Below are 13,980 nucleotides of genomic sequence, written 5' to 3' on the forward strand. Positions count from 1 at the left end.
TGCGAGTTCAGTTAATGTATCTCATCTCGCAGGTGGGTCATGTGTTCTAACACGTGGGTCATATTTTCTGAAGCATCGGGTACGTAGGTGCAACATTCTTTCCCCACTAAAGCACAGACCCCTCCTTCCCAGGCTAATATTTAGTCTCGGGCCATCCGGTTCCATAAGGTCACCAGTCGAAGATTTTGCATTTCCTGGTTCAGAATGGCAAATCCCTCTATAGTCTCATCGGCCAGCTGTTCCAGTACTAAACTTCTATTGTCTATTGTGTGCTGTTTGTAAACCAAATACCCCATCTTCAGCACTATTACACTGGTTCCCACTCCCCCTGCCAAATTATTTTAAACTCACCCGGACAATTCTGGCCAACTATACTTCACTCATCCCATCAAGAAATGTAGAGGTGGCTTTACCCAAAAGCAGCGTAGCGGAGATGATTCAGTGGTGAAGGATAATTTTAAAAGTAGTCCACGAAGTAATAAGCCATAGGGCCAACAAAAGAGAACTGGAAATAACAGTGCAGGCATCAAGGTAGACGTTTTGGGATGGAAAATGAAAGCTCGGAGCAACTGGTTGAGGCCGACTGGTTTGAGGAGTGAACGAGCACTGTGGGTGTACTGGGCCAGTATGTTACAGGCACAATCGTGCCCACTACCCACATGAGGCAATGTCTGTATTCCCACCATCCAAGCATGCCATCTTCTCACAGCTACCACTGATCAAGAGGTACAGCATCCTGAATTACCACACCATGTGGTTCAAGGACAACAAATCTTCAGCTATCCTGCTCTTGCAGCAACCTGCAGAACCCCAGTCACTTCCTTAGTTATGCAACACTATGACCACATTGCACTACAATAGAATTTATTTTCTTCCTTTTTTTTTCTAATTGCTTTTTTTTTCTGGTATAATTTTATATAATTTCTGCTGTTAAGTTGCACCTGAACGTTGTGCACCTCTGTACACCTCTTTGACATTGAGGGAAAGTGTCGTTTCCCTCATTCAGCAAAACAAAAGGCCTGATCATAGACTTCGGGAAGAGAATGGTGTATATGCTCCAGTCTGCATCAATGGCGCTGAGGTTGAGCGACTTGAAAGTTTCAAGTATCTACGAGTCACCATCACCAATAGACCATCCTGGTCCAACCACATTGACACCACAGCCAGGAAAGCTCATAAATGCGTTCCTTCCCCAGGAAACTAAAGAAATTTGATATGGCCTCTTTGACCCTCGCCAATTTTTAATCATTGCACCATAGAAAGCATCCCATTCCTTGAAGGTCCATGTTGATAGTTCCCCCAAAGTTGCTGCACAGGTCGACTGGATGGTTAAGAAGATGTATGATTCTCCTTCACCTTGTCTGCTGTGCAATCTCATCCGTCTTTCCTACAAAACTTCTTGCATTGAAATATATGCAGCTCAGGACAGTCAGTGCACCATGCTCAACTGACTGTCTGAGGTCTTACTAACACCTGTTTCCACAAATTCTCCAATAACTGTTCTAGCACTCTGGTACCACCCCCTACAATTCTAGATTAAACCCCAGTGGCCAGCAAACCTTTCCGCTAAGACATATGTCCCCTTCCAGCTCAGATGCAAACAATCTCTTTTGTACAGGTCCCACTTTCCAAATGTTCAAAAGTTCACTTATCATCAAAGTGAGTAACTCTGAAATTTTTCTTCCCTCGACTAGAACTCAATGATCCACAAATCTTATGCCTTACCTTCGACATCAGCTCCTTTGCCACGTGTTAATGTGTAAAACACAGCACCTCTGGTGGCCGACTTGTCCTCTGCCCAAGGGCAGCTTGTCCACCTTTGGTCCCTACCTGTCAGCCAGCTCTCGCCTGTGGCTCCAAGTAACTGTTTGCATTCTACAGTGGTTACACCCCAGTACATCGCTTTGACAGGCGGGCTAAACCAGTAGCCGGGAACTTCCAACCCTGGTGAGATAGGGAAACACCTACCCCAACATGCGAAACCAGTTCCAGCAGACCGGGCGGATGAGATCAACTACAAGACCCATCGGCCCAGAAGGCGGTGCTGCAGCGCTTAGTGAAGAGCGAAGGGCATTGAATGGGTCCCGACTGTCCACTGCAGCTGAGGAAGTCTCCAGACGTGACTATTTTTCGTACCATTGGACTAAGATTTTTGAGACAGGGAGAGTAGAACTGTCCCATTGCAACGGGTTTTTCACTATAAACACATCCACCCCCCCCCCTCACACACACACACAGATTTTTCTCGTCATTGTCGGAAAAGATGGACAGCCAACAAATCTGCATAAACTCCCTATTTCTGGCCTCCCTAGCGCGTGGCACGGGTAGCAAACCTGAGATCATAACCCTGGAGGCCCTGCCCTCTACATTAGCTCCTAACTCCCTGAAATCCCTTTGCGGAAGCTCGTCACACATCAGCCGCATGCCTTTGGTGCCCACGTGGACCACACCTCTGGCTGTTCATATTCCCACGTACGAATGTTGAGGACTAGATCCGAGATAACCCGGACCCTGACACCCGGGAGGCAACATGACACCTGGGGAACTCATTTTTGCCCACTGGACCTATTTTCTGTTCTCCCCTAACCGCGAAATTGAAGGCCGGTCGAAGCCAAGATGGCGCTAAACGGCGACTCCTTTGCTTGCATCTTCAGAAGCAGCGCTATTTTCTATCTTCGATGTCTCTTTTTTTCCTTTTCAAGGTTCTTTTGAAGACCCTGACCTGGAGGCACACTCTGATTTCAGTTCTTTGCGGGAATGGGACCCGCTCTCAGGGCCTCACGACTGGCCTCTTTTTGATATCCCAGGGACGCGGCCTGGAAGACTAGCGCGCCTTCAGGTTTCCAGTATTTCTGGGGATGTGCTTGTTCTAGGCCGGTGCCCCTGACTGAAGCCTCGCGGGAGAACACGGAATTTCGGGACCAGTGGTTTAGCTGCCGGGGGTTGTGTGTGTGCGGAGAGCTGCGACTCTCCGGGCGTAAGGGCCTGAAAAAGCGACGCAACAGACTTTTAAATCAGCGTGTTGTTGGTTATGTGTTTCCTCTCGCTGTGAAACGGGGACAACTCTTTTCTCTTATTAGGGAGAGAGAAAGCCTGTGGTGTGTCGAATTATCGAGTAGTTTTTGGGGCTCTGCAAGTCTGTGTCTTTATTGATGCTTGCTGCACTCTTGAGTGCTCGGTAGGGGGCGCGTTTTGCTGGTGGGGTAGGTGGGCGTTGCTTTGTTGCTGCTTGTGTGTGGGAGGTGGGCGCTGGGGGGACTTTGGGGTTCTAACATTTTAACTGTTATTCATTCTTTGGGGCACTCCTGTGTTTCCGTGGATGTTTGCGAAGAAGAATAATTTCAGGATGTACATTGTATACATTTCTTTGAAATTAAATGCACTTACTGAAACCTAATGATTCCCCTATCACCTCAGCTCGCGTTGTCTCACCCCTTCCCGTGTAAGTCGCAGAGTCAGACTCAATGCCAGAGACCTGACCGTTGTGACGACACAGCACATACAAAGGTGATGAAATGCAATGTGCATACGATGCTACTGTAAGTATGCTTTTCATTGTACCTGGGCACACATGTAGATTTCACATTCAAAATTGCTTAACATCCATTTCTATTACGCAAATATAAAGGAGAATGAAATAATTCTTATTCCGAATATGATGCACCAAAAAAAGACTACAATAAGATAAAAAACAATAATAAAATGCACAATAAATATACTGTAATTACATATATAAATACACGTATAGTTTATATAAATAGATTGATTGTACGTCCATAAAGTGATGCTAGGTACTGTACTATATGTAGTGATGTCACTCTGATCAGAAATAATAAACAGTGGTTGGGGGGTGGTGCGGTGGGGAGGTGTTTGATCAGTCTTACAGTACTTTCGCTTATGATAATAAAATCGGCTTGGACTATCAATTTTGGCGTCATGACTGAGCAGGCGATGTGATAGAAACGAAGATAACGGTGGTTTGCAACGTTAACTGTTCTCCAAGATTAAAAATTGTTCATTTTACAAATTTATTAATAAGTCTGAATGGATATTTGACCCCGAGTTTTATCTCGTCTCTGATCTTACTCTGTGTCCCTGCATAAATAAATGGGTTCACGCAGGAACACAGGAACTGCAGCATGTACCCGCTTTCTTCCAGAGGGAATATTATGTCATTGAAATTGGAACCTGTAAAGTAACCGACGCTGGCAATACGGACATACAGGACCGTTATCAGCACCAGTATCCACAAGAGGATGAAGATACCAGAGATACTTAGGAGCAGGACGATGGACTTCCTGCGACTGTCCGTCTCCGGGTCGCTTTGTCGCTCACTGTTCCCGCCGCCCTGCAGTCTCCTGCGGATCCGAATTGCCCTCACAATGTGTCTGACGGTAAGGAAGTTGAACAGCAAAATTAGAACGAATGGCAAACAAGGGGTTAAAATGCTATCGATCCAGTCATAGGCTATCCAGCCAGCCGAGGTATAATATGCTGACTTCAGCTGGCACGGCGTGGGCTCGTTGTTGTGCGGAGGTGCAAATATAAATCCCATAAATATGTTTTTGAAACAGCTGATGGCACTAACCGTTCCGATCACCAGAGCCGCCGTTCGCTCCGTGCAATATTTGGTTTTGAAGTTTTGGCAGCAAATGGCCACAAAGCGATCAAAAGTGAACATCACCATCACCCAGACGGAGCAGTCCCTCACGGCGTAAGCTCCCGCGACGTTCACGTTGCAGGCCGGGGAGATGGTCAGGAAACTGAACGGTAAAGTAATGGGAACAACCCGGTTTAAAATGACGCCGGTGATAATGACCAGGAGATCCGTCATCGCCATGGACAGCAGGTAGACAGTGATACATCTGGAGAGACCGCATCGTCTGCGGAACATCACCGCAATCACGGTCAGGTTAGCTGCAAAGGAGGGAGGGTATTAGTGATTGAACATGGCAGTCATTATGAGTAGTGAGAGTGTGGTGTGAGAATACGTGTGTGGATGTTAATGTGGTGTATGTGTGTGGGCGTGTGTGTGTGTCTGTGTGAGAGAGTGAGAGAGCATGATGTAAATGTGGTCTGCATTTTGTGTTTGTGTTGAATGGGCGTTGTATTTAATTTTGTATGTGCTGTGCATTTGGTTTGAATATCAATGGTGTGTATATTCGCTTTTTAAATGTGTGTGAGAGAAGGAAGTAAAAGAGTAAAACTCGTAGGCGGACGTATTCAGTGTGAACTGTACCCACTTGAAGCTGCCCCAATTAATTTCTCTCAGTTTAAGTTTGTACTAATGTTGCAGACTAATTCATTCTGGACCTTGCCAGAGAGTCCGTCTCTGTGGGAGTAAAAAATGGGAGCAAGAAAGTTACCTTCCACTGAAAACCTCAACGCCACAGATCTATGGGGTTTCCTCAGTTTTTCGATAGAACTGAAAATACTGAACAAAAGCTCAGAATTTTTTCCTACTAATTTATTCCCCTCCAATACTTTTCCTTCTAGTATATGGGTTCCCAACCTTTTATTTTTAATGCCGTGGAACAATAGCATTAAGCAAGGGGTCTATGGTAAGTAGAGCATTGTCATCGATTGCCCTTTTTCTGAGGATACCCAGAGGGACACTCGGAATTTACTTACCGAAAGCAATCTAGTACACATTTGGATGGGTATTTGAATAGCGCTGTAGGCATAGGGGCTAAAAGGTAGGATGAGACGTTTTCCACTGGCACAGATACAGTTCCACACTGGCCCATCTTCCTAAATCTTCATAACAGGAAAATCTTGCGCCATCACTGCAAAGCTACGTGCTCCCCGATGTTCTTCTCACATACACGACTTCATGCACCAAACAACTTCTGTTTTGCACTCTGCTCCGTCCCACCTGCATTACCAGCAACTTGCTCTGTGCAGTCTACATGTCGTTTAGAATATTCCGCGTGTAGTCTCCTTCACCAATAATAATATTATCAAGCCCTATTACACCACTCTCCTCTCCTTGTCTCCACTTGTTTGAAGTAAAATCCAATTCTTCTGGACCTATCCTTCAAATTGCACTCTTTATAGATTCAGTGTCATCACATCTCTGGAGCCAGGACATTGAATCACAAAGTCTCCACCTCACACTTCCTAACTTACTGGAACCTCATTTCCCCTATTCTCACGCTGTTTTCGAAACAAACCACGTCTGGTAAAATTGTCACATCTTGTTTGAAACTGTTCTCGAAGTGCCCCATGTGTTCATAGATGGTGGGGAGGATTGCGCTGTGATGGAACTGGCTGATACAAACCCCTGCAGCCTCTTGCAACCCTAAGAACTGGAGCCTCCATACCCTGGCTGTGACTCAACAATTCAGAATGCTCTCCACCGAAGATCAAAGAAACAGGTCATCAATGATAGACAATTCGCATAACTTCCAGTGGGACGGGAGAAAATCACATGGAAGGCTTTCAATGATGTTGTTGAAATTTTTCTTCGCAACTACAGAGCACCAAGCTACATGCAGCTGGCTGATAACATACTTCAAGCATACAAAACCATGAAGTGCAACATGTCACTAAAGATTCATTTTCTGCATTCCCATTTAGACTTCTTCACTCCAAATGCACTGGTCAACAAAGATTTTGCTTTCTGAGTTCCTTTAGGCATACCTTATGAATCCTGGGCTACTGCTCATGAAAATCACCATGAAATTTCACTATCACGCACCATTTTTTAATAAATGTATGTTTATTATTTCAATTCATAATTCTAGTCAATTAAAAGTTTGCCTACAATGTAAGCTGGAAAGTTTCCTATCTTGTATAGGCATGCTTAGGTGGCACGGTTGCTGCATGGAAGGACAGTTTTTAGTAATAATTATTGGGATCAGGACTGTAAGGATGGAATTTGTTATCACCAGGCATAAAAATTTCTATGAAGTATTTTGATATTTGAGACAGATGCTTCCCGGAAAAACCGATGCTAAGATTAAGGAAAGCATTTTTGTTGGTCCACAAATCAAACAGATCATCAATGACAGGCAGTTTGAAGAATTTCTAGTGGGACTGGAGAAAATCACATGGAAGGCATTCAAGTAAATTGCTTTCTTGGCATCTACAGAGCAGCTGGTTGAAAGCATGCTTCAAGCATATAAAACCATGAAATGCATCATGATACTAAAGTTTCATTTTCTGCAATCCTATTTAGACTTCTTCCCTGCAAATCTTGGTGCTGTCAGTGACGAGCAGGGTGAAAGGTTTCACCAGGACATTGCGGTCATGGAGAAAAGATACAAGGGCAACTGGGATCCATCAGTGCTAGCGAATTATTGTTGGATACTTAAGCAAGAAGCCTCAGACACTGAGTACAAATAAAAATCATTAACAAGATATTTTTAACTTAGTTGAACTATTGCAAAGCATCAGCACCATTATGAAATTAAACACATTATACTCAATAAAAGATAATTTGTTGTTTCTCCGAGTTCCTATGTGATACCGGTAGTCTGAAATTATATTTGTGTTCATCGTCAAGCAGCCTATCATAGACAAAAAATATTCTGAGGAAGCAATACTTTTGAAAAAAATTGTTGTCCAGTGAATATTTGCGCTGTCGGTGACGAGCATGGTGAAAGATTTCACCAGGACATTGCGGTCATGGAGACATGGTATCAGGGCAACTGGAATCCATTAGTGTTGGATGATTATTGTCGAACACTTAAGCAAGTGGCCTCAGACACTGAGTAGAAATAAGAATCATGAACAAACAATTTTAGCGCAGTTTAACTTTTGCAAAGCGTCAGCACTGTCATGTAATAAAACACATCATAAGACCATAAGATAGAGGAGCAGAAGTAGGCCATTCGGCCCACTGAGTCTGCTCCGCCATTCAATTATGGGCTGATCCAATTCTTCCGGTCATCCCCACTCCCCTGCCCTTCCCACATTTCCTTCGATGCCCTGGCTAATCAAGAACCTATATAACTCTGACTTAAATGCACCCAATGACTTGGCCTCCACAGTGGGAGGCCACTCGTGGCAACAATTCCACAGATTTACCACCCTCCAACTAAAGTGATTTCTCCACATCTCTGTTCTAAATCCTGAAGTCGTGCCCTCTTGTGCTAGACTCCCCTACCATGGGAAATAACTATGCCATATCTGATCTGTTCAGGCCTTTTATATTCAATAAAAGTTAATTTCTTGTTTCTTTAAATCCGTATGTGATACAAGTAGTCTAAGATTATATTTGTGTTCAGTTCCAAGCAGTCTATTGTAACCAAATAAAATAAAATTCTGAGGAATCAACACTTCTGAATAAAAAATGCTGTCCAGTGTTACAGTTGTGTATCTACCATCAGGATGAAAGGAAATAGTATAATAGGAATCAGAACCATTGAAGATTAGAAATTTAGAAATAGCAGAAGTTTACATTTGACAGAAAGTGACGATAACAGTAAACACAGAAGTGAAGCAACATTTCGAAACATTTTGTAGATAGATAATAAAGACCAATACTTTACCAGGAATGCCGATGACTGCAATGACGATATAGGAAATGGCCAACCCGAAGATTCTTGGAGCTGCATGCATTGCTGTTGAAAGCTTTAAGTATAGAACACACTGCATTCAGTATTTGTTGTATTTATACGCAACACCAGTCGCCAGGGAGCATATTAGAGAAAACATATTTGCTTTTTATGTGACTTTTGTTATTAGTTGATACACCCAATTTAAAGTAGCTGATGCTAATATTAGCTTTGATAAATAATTGTCTAAAATTAGAGCAGTAGACCTATTTCGTTCGAAGTCTGAGGAGATTTAGTATGTCTCCGAGGACTCTTGCAGATTTAGTCTAGAGCCATCGAAAAGTACAGCAGAAGAACAGGCTTACCGGCCCAATTAGTGCCGAACCATTTGAACTTCCTACTCCCATTGACCTGCACCGGGACCACTGTGCTCCATACCCCTGCTGTCCATGAAGCTATCCGAACTTACCTTAAACATTAAAATCGGGCTTGGATGCAGAACCTGCGCTAGCAGCTTTATTTGCCCACGCTCTCTGGACCCTCTGAGTGAAGGCGTTTCCCCTGATGTTTTCCTTAACCTTCTTACCTTTCACCCTTAACCCATGACCTCTAGGTGTAGTCCCACCAAATCTCAGTGGAAGAAGTCTGATTGCACTTGCCCTTTCTATAACCCGCATAATTTTGCATACCTTTCATTCGTCTCTCAAATTACATTCCACAGAATAAAGTCTTCCCCTTTTCAATCATTCCGCATAACCTGGGGCCCCCAAACGCGCAAAATCTTTGTAAGTAGATTCGTGGTAGACATACGTCCCCTTCCAGTTCAGATGCAAGCAATCTCTTTTGTACAGGTCCCAATTTCCAAACGTTCAAAAGTTCACTTATCATCAAAGTGTCTCACTCTGAATTTTTTTCCCCCCTGGACTAGCACTCAATGATCCACAAATTTTATGCCCTACCTTCGACATCAGCTCCTTTGCCAAGTGTTAATGTGTAAAACACAGTACCTCTAGTGGCCGACTTGTCCTCGGCCCAAGGGCAGCTTGTCCACCTTTGGTCCCTACCTGTCACCCAGCTCTCGCCTGTGGCTCCAAGTAACTGTTTGCATTCTACAGTGGTTACACCCCAGTACATCGCTTCGACAGGCGGGCTAAACCAGTAGCCGGGAACTTCCAACCCTGGTGAGATAGGGAAACACCTACCCCAACATGCGAAACCAGTTCCAGCAGACTGGGCGGATGAGATCAACTACAAGACCCATCGGCCCAGAAGGCGGTGCTGCAGCGCTTAGTGAAGAGCGAAGGGCATTGAATGGGTCCCGACTGTCCACTGCAGCCGAGGAAGTCTCCAGACGTGACTATTTTTCGTACCATCGGACTAAGATTTTTGAGACCGGGAGAGTAGAACTGTCCCATTGCAACGGGTTTTTCACTATAAACACCCCCAACCCCCTCACACACACACAGATTTTTCTCGTCATTGTCGGAAAAGATGGACAGCCAACAAATCTGCATAAACTCCCTATTTCTGGCCTCCCTAGCGCGTGGCACGGGTAGCAAACCTGAGATCATAACCCTGGAGGCCCTGCCCTCTACATTAGCTCCTAACTCCCTGAAATCCCTTTGCAGAAGCTCGTCACACATCAGCCGCATGCCTTTGGTGCCCACGTGGACCACACCTCTGGCTGTTCATATTCCCACGTACGAATGTTGAGGACTAGATCCGAGATATCCCGGACCCTGACACCCGGGAGGCAACATGACACCTGCGGATCTCATTTTTGCCCACTGGACCTATTTTCTGTTCTCCCCTAACCGCGAAATTGAAGGCCGGTCGAAGCCAAGATGGCGCTAAACGGCGACTCCTTTGCTTGCATCTTCAGAAGCAGCGCTATTTTCTATCTTCGATGTCTCTTTTTTTCCTTTTCAAGGTTCTTTTGAAGACCCTGACCTGGAGGCACACTCTGATTTCAGTTCTTTGCGGGAATGGGACCCGCTCTCAGGGCCTCACGACTGGCCTCTTTTTGATATCCCAGGGACGCGGCCTGGAAGACTAGCGCGCCTTCAGGTTTCCAGTATTTCTGGGGATGTGCTTGTTCTAGGCCGGTGCCCCTGACTGAAGCCTCGCGGGAGAACACGGAATTTCGGGACCAGTGGTTTAGCTGCTGGGGGTTGTGTGTGTGCGGAGAGCTGCGACTCTCCGGGCGTAAGGGCCTGAAAAAGCGACGCAACAGACTTTGAAATCAGCGTGTTGTTGGTTATGTGTTTCCTCTCGCTGTGAAACGGGGACAACTCTTTTCTCTTATTAGGGAGAGAGAAAGCCTGTGGTGTGTCGAATTATCGAGTAGTTTTTGGGGCTCTGCAAGTCTGTGTCTTTATTGATGCTTGCTGCACTCTTGAGTGCTCGGTAGGGGGCGCGTTTTGCTGGTGGGGTAGGTGGGCGTTGCTTTGTTGCTGCTTGTGTGTGGGAGGTGGGCGCTGGGGGGACTTTGGGGTTCTAACATTTTAACTGTTATTCATTCTTTGGGGCACTCCTGTGTTTCCGTGGATGTTTGCGAAGAAGAATAATTTCAGGATGTACATTGTATACATTTCTTTGAAATTAAATGCACTTACTGAAACCTAATGATTCCCCTATCACCTCAGCTCGCGTTGTCTCACCCCTTCCCGTGTAAGTCGCAGAGTCAGACTCAATGCCAGAGACCTGACCGTTGTGACGACACAGCACATACAAAGGTGATGAAATGCAATGTGCATACGATGCTACTGTAAGTATGCTTTTCATTGTACCTGGGCACACATGTAGATTTCACATTCAAAATTGCTTAACATCCATTTCTATTACGCAAATATAAAGGAGAATGAAATAATTCTTATTCCGAATATGATGCACCAAAAAAGACTACAATAAGATAAAAAACAATAATAAAATGCACAATAAATATACTGTAATTACATATATAAATACACGTATAGTTTATATAAATAGATTGATTGTACGTCCATAAAGTGATGCTAGGTACTGTACTATATGTAGTGATGTCACTCTGATCAGAAATAATAAACAGTGGTTGGGGGGTGGTGCGGTGGGGAGGTGTTTGATCAGTCTTACAGTACTTTCGCTTATGATAATAAAATCGGCTTGGACTTTCAATTTTGGCGTCATGACTGAGCAGGCGATGTGATAGAAACGAAGATAACGGTGGTTTGCAACGTTAACTGTTCTCCAAGATTAAAAATTGTTCATTTTACAAATTTATTAATAAGTCTGAATGGATATTTGACCCCGAGTTTTATCTCGTCTCTGATCTTACTCTGTGTCCCTGCATAAATAAATGGGTTCACGCAGGAACACAGGAACTGCAGCATGTACCCGCTTTCTTCCAGAGGGAATATTATGTCATTGAAATTGGAACCTGTAAAGTAACCGACGCTGGCAATACGGACATACAGGACCGTTATCAGCACCAGTATCCACAAGAGGATGAAGATACCAGAGATACTTAGGAGCAGGACGATGGACTTCCTGCGACTGTCCGTCTCCGGGTCGCTTTGTCGCTCACTGTTCCCGCCGCCCTGCAGTCTCCTGCGGATCCGAATTGCCCTCACAATGTGTCTGACGGTAAGGAAGTTGAACAGCAAAATTAGAACGAATGGCAAACAAGGGGTTAAAATGCTATCGATCCAGTCATAGGCTATCCAGCCAGCCGAGGTATAATATGCTGACTTCAGCTGGCACGGCGTGGGCTCGTTGTTGTGCGGAGGTGCAAATATAAAGCCCATAAATATGTTTTTGAAAGAGCTGATGGCACTAACCGTTCCGATCACCACAGCCGCCGTTCGCTCCGTGCAATATTTGGTTTTGAAGTTTTGGCAGCAAATGGCCACAAAGCGATCAAAAGTGAACATCACCATCACCCAGACGGAGCAGTCCCTCACGGCGTAAGCTCCCGCGACGTTCACGTTGCAGGCCGGGGAGATGGTCAGGAAACTGGACGGTAAAGTAATGGGAACAACCCGGTTTAAAATGACGCCGGTGATAATGACCAGGAGATCCGTCATTGCCATGGACAGCAGGTAGACAGTGATACATCTGGAGAGACCGCATCGTCTGCGGAACATCACCGCAATCACGGTCAGGTTAGCTGCAAAGGAGGGAGGGTATTAGTGATTGAACATGGCAGTCATTATGAGTAGTGAGAGTGTGGTGTGAGAATACGTGTGTGGATGTTAATGTGGTGTATGTGTGTGGGCGTGTGTGTGTGTCTGTGTGAGAGAGTGAGAGAGCATGATGTAAATATGGTCTGCATTTTGTGTTTGTGTTGAATGGGCGTTGTATTTAATTTTGTATGTGCTGTGCATTTGGTTTGAATATCAATGGTGTGTATATTCGCTTTTTAAATGTGTGTGAGACAAGGAAGTAAAAGAGTGAAACTCGTAGGCGGACGTAATCAGTGTGAACTGTACCCACTTGAAGCTGCCCCAATTAATTTCTCTCAGTTTCACTTTGTACTAATGTTGCAGACTAATTCATTCTGGACCTTGCCAGAGAGTCCGTCTCTGTGGGAGTAAAAAATGGGAGCAAGAAAGTTACCTTCCACTGAAAACCTCAACGCCACAGATCTATGGGGTTTCCTCAGTTTTTCGATAGAACTGAAAATACTGAACAAAAGCTCAGAATTTTTTCCTACTAATTTATTCCCCTCCAATACTTTTCCTTCTAGTATATGGGTTCCCAACCTTTTATTTTTAATGCCGTGGAACAATAGCATTAAGCAAGGGGGTCTGTGGTAAGTAGATCATTGTCATCGATTGCCCTTTTTCTGAGGATACCCAGAGGGACACTCGGAATTTACTTACCGAAAGCAATCTAGTACACACTTGGATGGGTATTTGAATTCCTAGTGGGACTGGAGAAAATCACATGGAAGGCATTCAAGTAAATTGCTTTCTTGGCATCTACAGAGCACCTACAGAGCAACCTGCTTTCTTGGCATCTACAGAGCAGCTGGTTGAAAGCATGCTTCAAGCATATAAAACCATGAAATGCATCATGCCACTAAAGTTTCATTTTCCGCAATCCTATTTAGACTTCTTCCCTGCAAATCTTGGTGCTGTCAGTGTCGAGCAGTGTGAAAGGTTTCACCAGGACATTACGGTCATGGAGAAAAGATACAAGGGCAACTGGAATCCATCAGTGCTAGCGAATTATTGTTGGATACTTAAGCAAGAAGCCTCAGACACTGAGTACAATTAAAAATCATTAACAAGATATTTTTAACTTCGTTGAACTATTGCAAAGCATCAGCACCATTATGAAATTAAACACATTATACTCAATAAAAGATAATTTGTTGTTTCTGCAAGTTCCTATGTGTTACCGGTAGTCTGAAATTATATTTGTGTTCATCGTCAAGCAGCCTATCATAGACAAAAACAATTCTGAGGAAGCAATACTTTTGAAAAAATTTGTTGTCCAG

This window comes from Hemitrygon akajei, chromosome 25, assembly GCF_048418815.1.
Source record: "Hemitrygon akajei chromosome 25, sHemAka1.3, whole genome shotgun sequence".
Lineage (NCBI taxonomy): Eukaryota > Metazoa > Chordata > Chondrichthyes > Myliobatiformes > Dasyatidae > Hemitrygon > Hemitrygon akajei.